At 41.8% G+C, this 9,165-nt stretch overlaps 1 long non-coding RNA gene across 3 annotated transcripts; it reads right to left on the bottom strand.

Moving 5' to 3' along the window:
- Nucleotides 1–2,831: 2,831 nt before the first annotated feature.
- Nucleotides 2,832–7,729, bottom strand: LOC142154185 (uncharacterized). Of its 3 annotated transcripts, none has more exons than XR_012691610.1 (3): nt 6,197–7,729; nt 3,671–4,975; nt 2,832–3,536 (listed from the first exon to the last, which is right to left on the bottom strand). It is a non-coding gene; the product is annotated as an uncharacterized LOC142154185 (long non-coding RNA). The 3 variants fall into 3 exon arrangements; XR_012691609.1 differs by lacking the exon at nt 6,197–7,729 and having other exon boundaries at nt 3,671–3,752; nt 4,860–5,965; XR_012691607.1 differs by lacking the exon at nt 6,197–7,729 and having other exon boundaries at nt 3,671–5,965.
- Nucleotides 7,730–9,165: the final 1,436 nt, after the last annotated feature.

The following is a 9,165-nucleotide window of genomic DNA, read 5'->3' as shown; positions in this document are numbered from 1 at the left end:
GGCAAGGGGGCCCCATAGGCACGGCTCTTAATGAGAATAAATAATCCTGCAAAAGGAAAAAACCTGCATAAAAACCCTACAAGGGTCACTGAGCAAGTACATCTATCTATCTCTATATATGTATCTGTATGCATCTATATATCTATATCTATATCTAGGGGCCCCGGTGAACTGCTTTGCCCGGGGGCCCATAATGTTGTTAAGATGGCCCTGCTGATGGCTGCCCATTCTTGCCTAATCAATGCTTGGAGTTTGTCAGAATTTGTGGGTTTTTGTTTGTCCACCCGCCTCTTGAGGATTGACCACAAGTTCTCAATGGGATTAAGATCTGGGGAGTTTCCTGGCCATGGACCCAAAATTTCAATGTTTTTATCTCTGAGCCACTTAGTTATCACAGCGGGGGGAGCGTCTGCCTTATGACAAGTTGCTCCATCATGCTGGAAAAGGCATTGTTCGTCACCAAGCAGTTCTTGGATGGTTGGGAAAAGTTGCTCTTGGAGGATGTTTTGGTACCATTCTTTATTCTTGGCTGTGTTCTTCCCTCTGGATCACCCTCATGTACTGCGCTATCGTTTGGTATTTGACCCAGACCGTACAACTATTCATGTTCTCTTCCGCTGCACTAATAACTAGCCCGGAGAACCGCGACCTGCGCACCTCACGCAGCCAAGTCCATACCTTCTTGCGGGGGTCCCTGGTGTTTGTTAGGGTTGCGTTAGACTCTGCACCTCCCTGTCTAGTTGTGTCAATATCAGTCAGTGGCATCCTCAAAAGTCATTATTGTGAGTTTTTCCTGGAGAGTGGCTTCTTTGCTGGCCTTCTTGACACCAGGTCATCCTCCAAAAGTCTTTGCCTCACTGTGCGTGCAGATGCACTCACACCTGCCTGTTGCCATTCCTGAGCAAGCTCTGCACTGGTGGTGCCCCAATCCCGCAGCTAAAGCAACTTTAGGAGACGGTCCTAGCGCTTGCTGGACGTTCTTGGGAGCCCTGAAGCTTTTTTCACCACTCTTGAACCTTTCTCCTTGAAGTTCTTGATGATCCGATAACTGGTTGATTTAGGTGTAATCTTACTAGCAGCATTATACTTGCCTGTGAAGCCCCTTTTGTGAAAAGCAATGATGACTGCACGTGTTTCCTTACAGATAACCATGGTTAACAGAGGAAGAACAATTATTTCAAGCACCACCCTCCTTTTAAAACTACTAGTTTGTTATTGTAGCTCAATCAGCATGAGAGTGATCTCCAGCCTTGTCCTTGTAAACACTCTCACCTGTGTTAACAAGAGAATCACTGACCTGATGTCAGCTGGTCCTTTTGTGGCTGGGCTGAAATGCATTGGAAATGTTGTTTTTGGGATAAAGTTCATTGTAATGGTAAAGAGGAACTATGAAATTAATTGCAATTCATCTGATCACTCTTCATGACATTCTGGAGTATATGCAAATTGCTATCATAAAAACTAAGGCAGCAGATTTAGTGAAAAATATTTGTCATTCTCAAAACTTTTGGCTACGACTGTAATGAGCACAATGTGCGTTTGTCTCAGAACGCATGTAATCACCATTCTCAAACAAATTCGCAATCAATTTATTTTAAGGATAAATTAATGGCCTAAATTTAATTATAGATTATGTAATAACAAATTTATTTTATTATAGTGGCAGAGTTGTTAATCACCAGTGGGGCAATAATCATATTTGTATGATGTGGCCACAGTAAATATTTCCAGATGGGGTCACCATTTAAAGTACTTGTGACACTACAACACTTTGTGTTTTATAGGCGTGATTAGCAAATATATCAGCCATTTCTCTATACAGGCTAATGTGGACTATAAGAAGAGACACACATGCCCATTACTCTGAGGGTGGTTGAAAATGGTGTTTGTAGGAAAAGTTTTGTTGGTTGCTTTGCAGCATCTGATTTTTGAGTCAGCACCAACAGGGAGAGAGGAACATCCACAGCACTAGGCTCCTCTTTGGCTGCGCAGGCCACGTGGGTTCTTAATTTTCTTTCTTTTTGGTGTTTTTATGTTGTGTTGCAATCCTCTATAAGTATTTATGTTGAATTGAAGTTGAATCTGGATATGGGTGTCAATCCTGGTTTATTACACCTCTATCATACAGATGATAGACTTTACGTTTGGCCTTTAGAAGTCCACATTCACGTGGCTTGATACATCAGGTTGTGTGCTTCTCTATGTCCCAGTTAAGCCGATATGATATGATATATAACTGCAGCAAGATATATATCGCACCGGGTAGACTATTCCTCCTTACTATTTGATTTTTAAGTCATATATTAATTATATTAATTTATAATCATAATGAGACTCAGAGGACAGGTGCATCCACACATATGAATCAATTATTTGGAGTTGGAGAGAGAGAAAGAACAAATGTGTTTCTAGGGCACACACAGTCTAAATGTTAATACTTGCAAACAATGGTATGATATATGTTGTGTTTCTGTGTGTTGCATAATTTGGTCCTAAACCAAAGTATACCCCTAATACCAGCAATATATAGTAAAGAACCAGGTGAGCTCCTTCCAGCAGCTGATGTGCATGATAGAGGGTGGCGAGTCATAGATAGGATCATCCATACTTATTTTTCAGGTGAGAAGGCATTTACAGTGTAATTGTTGTGTAATTACCAATAATCGTTTTTAATTATTACCTATTCTTGTATAACCAGCATCATTATGAACGTCATATCCAAACACGATTAACCTTATTCTATGGGTATGTTGAAATATCCATGTATACATTACTGAATGTTAAAAATAATGTAATAAGTGTACCCAGATTACCCAAATAAACAACACCAGTTTGCATAAAGAAAACATTTATTAACTAACTACATGTAAATAAACTGAAATAACACACTGTGTTGCTAAATCAAAAACGGCACTTTGCCATAAATACAAAGTTATCAATTTTTTCTTTGCTGTGGGCTCAGGAGATTTGGGCCGGCTGGTGGATGCCCATCTGCCACCCCTGATCCTCCCACTGCTACGTAATGGAGTACTGGGCAATGAGGTGGTTGGGGTAGTGGTCTGCCTGCTACCACCTTACGATGGGGGCCATTATTGCCCAAAAATAGCTACTAAATTGGTGAACAATTCTCGGACTATCCCAGTAAGATTGTTTACTCCAGTGTTCATCTGCACCAAAGATCTGTCAATCTTTTCCATAGTGGTACACAATCGCATTTGATTGTCCTGAATGTTCTGCAAGTAGCGTAATCCTATGGTAAGCTGCCTTTGGATACCCCTCAAGAGAGTCCTGGTGGAGGCAACCAAGTTAGCCTGTATCTAACTAACTTGCTGTACAGTTTGTGTCAAATTAGGGACAGATGGCTGTTGTCCTTGGCTTGGTAGGGGATTTTCAGGAAAGGCTGGTGGTGCAAATTCATCAAGCTGCGGCGCTTCAGTGACGTCCGGCAGTTTCCAGGGTCACATAAACGTCACCTTGGATGTCTGGTTCCTCAATATCTTCTGTGTCCCCAATTGTGCCACATGAGTCATGGGCTTCTGATGTTTTTTTGAAAAAAAAATAGTAGTCATTAACAGGAGAAATGCATTTACCAGATTTTATATAAACCTGAAAATAAATAAAATAAAAACAGTGTTTACAAATCATACAATGACAACATAGGTGCAATTACCTTCCAAGGAGTTATCATCCTCCGTCCTGACGACTGATGCTGGTGGCTGTATTTATCTCAACTTATTATGTTTGGATGGTTTCTATAATAAAATAAAAAAACACACAAAAAAGACCACAAAATGACATTTGTACATTAGATAACCAATTGCAGACAAAGACTTTCAATGTACAGAACAATATTACATTTACATGATGCTGCATTGTTTGGTCAAGGTGCATCCTGTATCCCTGTTGCTATAGAGATCTCTGCTCAGCATCCCACTACCAAGTCCTCTGTGGTGCCAAGCTACCGAGGTAAGTTATCACTACCTGAGAATAAGTCCTGGGGACAGCCAAGTACCGGAGAACATATCTGGTTCCATGGGAACGGGGGTTGCTAATGGTGAAGCTCTTGTCAACAAAAGGTTCTGATTACTTAACTGGTAGGGTGATTTTTGATAGTCTCATGAACTTCCTATAACACCCATCTACCCAATGCCATGATGGTTTGAACGGAACAAACCTCCTTGGCCGCAACTGATCCTAAAGTAAGGAGTGCTGTATTTGGCAGTGTTCAAAACCAGTCTACGCAAACATTGCTGAAAACCCACCCTGAACTGAAATTGAGTCAAAGAGGACCCACTGCATAGCCTCAAACAGTTACAGCCAGGGACAGATCTCCTATCCAAATAACAATCAGTCAGACTAACCGGGCAAACCAGAGCATCGTTACTACTCAGCAATATAATCCAACGCCCTTTACCGAGCTGATCAGCTTTAGACCTGGATCTTACAAACTAAACTATTTCTGTGAACAACAACATTCTTTGGAAGCAAACCCGTACAAAGTGAAAACCTGGAGGAATCTACCAACTCACTAATCTGGAAAGCACTGAAAAAAGCCATAGAGAATGCCAATGGAAACAAGCACGCCTCAAACACATCAACCACAATATCGGCAACAACCCCCATCAGTCTCAGCAAACGATCCTCATCAATAGGCTGCCTCATGTTCTCTACCACTGGAGCGAGCCTGGCCCAGATTTTTAAAGCTTTATGGACCTAAAACGTCTTAGTGACATACTCTGCACTACACAAGTCTAAAAAGAAAGAAATGCCAGACAGAACAGACATCATCAACTCATTAGACCTACCAAAAATAAAACAATCCCAAGGAAAACTGAACAAACACTGTTCTCCCGTCTTACCTCTGGGGCCACTCGCGTTACTAAACCATCCCAAGCCGACCAGGCCTCCCTATACTTCTTCATAGTTGATGGGGGCATCGTTTGCTGAACCAGATCTTCTATGCCGGCTTGATAAACTGCCAAACATAATTGGGACATGATATACCAATATCATTAACCGCGGGCCCAACAGCACGGAACTTATCCCAATCAAAAAGCGATAATGTATCAGTAATTGTGTTAACAGCCCCAAGGACATGCCTAGCTATAAACACAATATTGCGGCACATGGTTTTGAGAACCAGACGTCTAAGCAATCTAAGCACAGGCGGGCAGGAGGCCCGCTGACTAGTAACCACCCCAAAATTATGGCACTTGAAAATAATTCTCTTGTCGAACAAACGATCCCCCCCAAAATTCAACAGCCACAATGATCGGAAACAACTCGAGGAAAAGCAGGGTCCTTGTGAGCCCCTCCTCGTGCCAATCAAGGGGGCATGGCGCAACGCAGCGCACCACTCACCATACAGGTAAGCCCCGAAGCTTGTGTACATAGCCGCATCAGTAAACAGCTGAACATCCCCATTAGTTGCGGGAGGAGGAACCCACAAGTGAACACGGTTGAAATGTTGCAAGAAAACAAGCCACATCACTAGATCCTCCCTGATCTCACCAGAAAGCCTAATAAAATGAAGATTCCTTACCAGACCAGCAGTAGCCCTTTCAAGCTTACAACAAAAAAAGTGCCCCATCAGGATAACCAGACATGCAAAATTCAAAAACCACAGTAGAGACTTAACTTGTTTCAACGTGACCTTGCAAACCCCAGATCTAGCTTGCCCTTCAATTTGGCCGCTGGCAACATGCAACAACCTGCCAACATATCAATCTCAAAGCCCAAATACGACAACTTGACCATCGTCCCCTCAGTCTTGTCATCTTCAACTGGTACCCCTAGCACTGCAAACAAGGCCTACGCTGAAAACAAAACCTCCTGACAACCAGCAGACTCACCAGGATCTACAAACTAAAAATCATCCAAATAATGCATCACACCACAATGGTCCTTCCCAGCAACGATGCACCAGTGAAGCAAAGAAGAAAAACACTCAAAAAAGGCACATGACACCGCATGGGCAAGTCCCATACTCCTCAACTAAAACCAAAGCCTCCTCAAATGACCGATACACCACCTTATAAACGTCCCCATCTATCATGTCATTCACCAACAAACCAGGAGCATGGAACAAATGTTGAATTAAACGGCAGTTACCTTGTTCTTTTTTGGGTACCACTCCACCGGGGAAAAAAAATCAAATCAGGGATGGGAAAGGATCACGCATTCTCCCCAAACTTACTTCCTTGGCCACCTTCTCGTACAATATGTGAGGCAACTCCCAAGCTGTCTTTAAATTACAGGGAGAACTGTCACAACGAACAAGCAGCCAAAACCCAGAAGCCATCCTGTTTCTTACGAAAAGGCCTCATCATAGTGCCTTTAGAGCACATGTACATCCCCTGGACCAAATAAATGTATTTAAGGACGTTCTTATGCTACTCATGCTTGGTTTCCAAATAGGATGCGGCAAACACGAACATCCCATCCAACCAGTTCACATAACTCCTATACGCATCTTCACCAATGCCATTCCTCGCCTTTGCAGCTGACAGTGCAGCCTCTGTTATCCATCTGTACGTTTTCTCCTTAAACTCTAGTAGACTGGAAATCTATGAATAAAAACATGTAGTCAAATTACTGTCTGAATCTAAAACTCTTAGCGGTTTTCAACTTGACAATTTGTTTTGTAGAAAATAAAAGCACCCCTCATACTAGTATCTTCAATGCATTAGCTTAATCCAGTCTCTGCAAAGGAAAATGTAGGGTAAAATATTAAAAAATAAAATAAGTTATTCAGCTGCTCACTACACACTCAAAGGTTTCAAAAAGATTCACAGCACTTTTACATAGTTACTGAAAATAAAATACCACTACCCAAATATAGTAACACAGAGAAGTACACAATATTTTTAGAGGGAAATCCAACACCAGGGGATTTTTGTTAGGTTACAAAATATGTATGCAAGACAATATGGGTACATAGAACGGGTAAAATGTTAAGATAAAATAAACCTCAAAACCTATTTGAGCCAGGTTTAAATACCAGGCTTTGCCATCCCTGTGTCATGCCAGGGACACTGCAGGTAATAGCAGTTAGCATAGGCAACTAGAGGGAGGGGGAAAACAAAACGGTAATCAGTTGCATTTAAAACAATGGACTTGTCACAAGATACCCATGGGATTAATGTATTTGCCTCCTCTTCCAACAATAAATAATTTCAGCTACAGATGACAACACTAAAATGGACTTAACATTCCATCCAAATTGTGTAATAAAAATAACAAAATAAAACCAATAACCTGAAAGCCATTGTGGATTTCCATTATGATTAAAAAAATGTGTTTTCTAGAATTAAAACTACTAAAAACTTGCATTTACAAAATAGTTGATAAAATTAAATCTCTGAACTATACAAGGGAAGTAAAGGAACCACTGATAAAAGGACTTGAAATAAGATGCAGGTTATTCAGATTTCGATTTCTTGTCTCCTCCGTCAGATTCTGGGGCCTCATCACTTTTTGTTTCTGTTTTCAGATGGCAGATTGTCTTTAGCCTCCTCTTTGCCTTTAGCTCCCTTCTTTCCCTTTGCTGTGGGACTCAGCTCTTGACCCGCTAGTTAAACTGCTGGCTCTGCAGGAACACACACACCTAAGTGGAGAGGCAAAGATTTCTTGAACAGTAAACAGTCAACAAAAGATTATTAGACGACAGTAGTTATACAAGAAAATATATCTATTAATTGTACTTCTACACTGGTAATATAATATAGTATGTTTACTCAAAAGGTTTTTATTAAGTTTTTAGTAAAAGAATATGTAACAAACATAGCAGTTACCACAGAGTACAGTGCATAATGTATAATGTAGATCCAATAAATCAGTCAGAACTGCACATAAACCATCAAAAAAGTAACAAAACACAATAACACTGGAAACATTCAAGTACACATAAGACAAGGACTTCAATGGGGAGGAGGAGGGAGACAGACAGGGGGGCAGGAGTCGGAGACTGGCCGTATTAACCCCAATCAACCGTAAAGGCACATTTTGAGAGCGGGACATCTACCCTCCAGAGGGGTATACAGCATGGAAGATTTAGGTGGCAGACACAGGTCTATACTTTGAAAAGAATTCGTACCATGTGAACCATTTAACCAGGGGCGAGGAAGCTCTTGAGGAAAAGTTAAAGCCTATGGTCTCCATCTCACAGCTGTGTTGTACTTTGCTGATGATTTTGGTAAAAGATGGAACCAAGGGGGATTTCCAGCTTTGAGCTATTGCGGCTCTGGCTGATATGAGTATGTGCCCAGCCACATAGTGGTTATGACGCTGAAGATGAGGGAGATATAGGTGTAAAAGTGCCATAGCCGGACATGGGGATAAATCGTCCTTAGTGACCTGAGTAATTAGATGGAAAATTTCAACCCAAAGAGGTTGTAGCTTAGGGCAGTTCCAAAAAACGTGTATAATTGTACCAACTTCCCCACAATTTCTCCAACAGTACTTAGTTTCTGATGGCCAGATGTTATGCAGTTTGTCTGGCGTGAGATACACCCTGTGAATCATTTTAATAAGCATTTCTGAATGATTATTACACTTTGACATTTTGTATATATTCTGATTGATTTTCGACCAGACCTCTGGTGAAATATCTATATTTAGTTCTTTCTCCCAAATCCCCTGTACTGAGAGATCTCTGCTGTCCACAGGAACCATCAAGAGTCGGTACCAAACCGAGATGCCTCCCGCATGAGAAGTGGGAGAGAGAGACAACATAATACCAGGGGGAGCCGGTTTTAAGACCGGAGGGAATGAGGGATGAGAATGTACCCAATGTCTAATTTGGAGGTACTTGTAAAAGTCACAGACTGGGACATCATATCTCTCTTGAATTTGGGAAAAAGAGAGAAGTGAACCTCCCTCCATAAGGTCCCGCACCCGGCTAGCCCCCTGCCTGTCCCAAAAGCCAAGGCGCAAGTCTGGAATCAGTTGGGACAGTGCAATTGTAGAAAGGCTAGAGGAGGGGAGATGAAAATCTGGCAGGAGAATCAACATCTTGTCCCAGACAGAGAGAGAGTCTCTGACACTTCTCAGGGTTTGGGAAGGACTCGGTCTACTTGGCTTGTCTAACCATAGCAGGTCTAGTAGTGGGAATGGGGAGAAACTATGCTGCTCAATGTCAACCCAAGGCTTCCTTAGCTGAGGAGG

This window comes from Mixophyes fleayi, chromosome 1 (genome assembly GCF_038048845.1).
Source record: "Mixophyes fleayi isolate aMixFle1 chromosome 1, aMixFle1.hap1, whole genome shotgun sequence".
Classification (NCBI taxonomy): domain Eukaryota; kingdom Metazoa; phylum Chordata; class Amphibia; order Anura; family Limnodynastidae; genus Mixophyes; species Mixophyes fleayi.
This window is presented reverse-complemented; position numbering and strand designations above follow the sequence as displayed.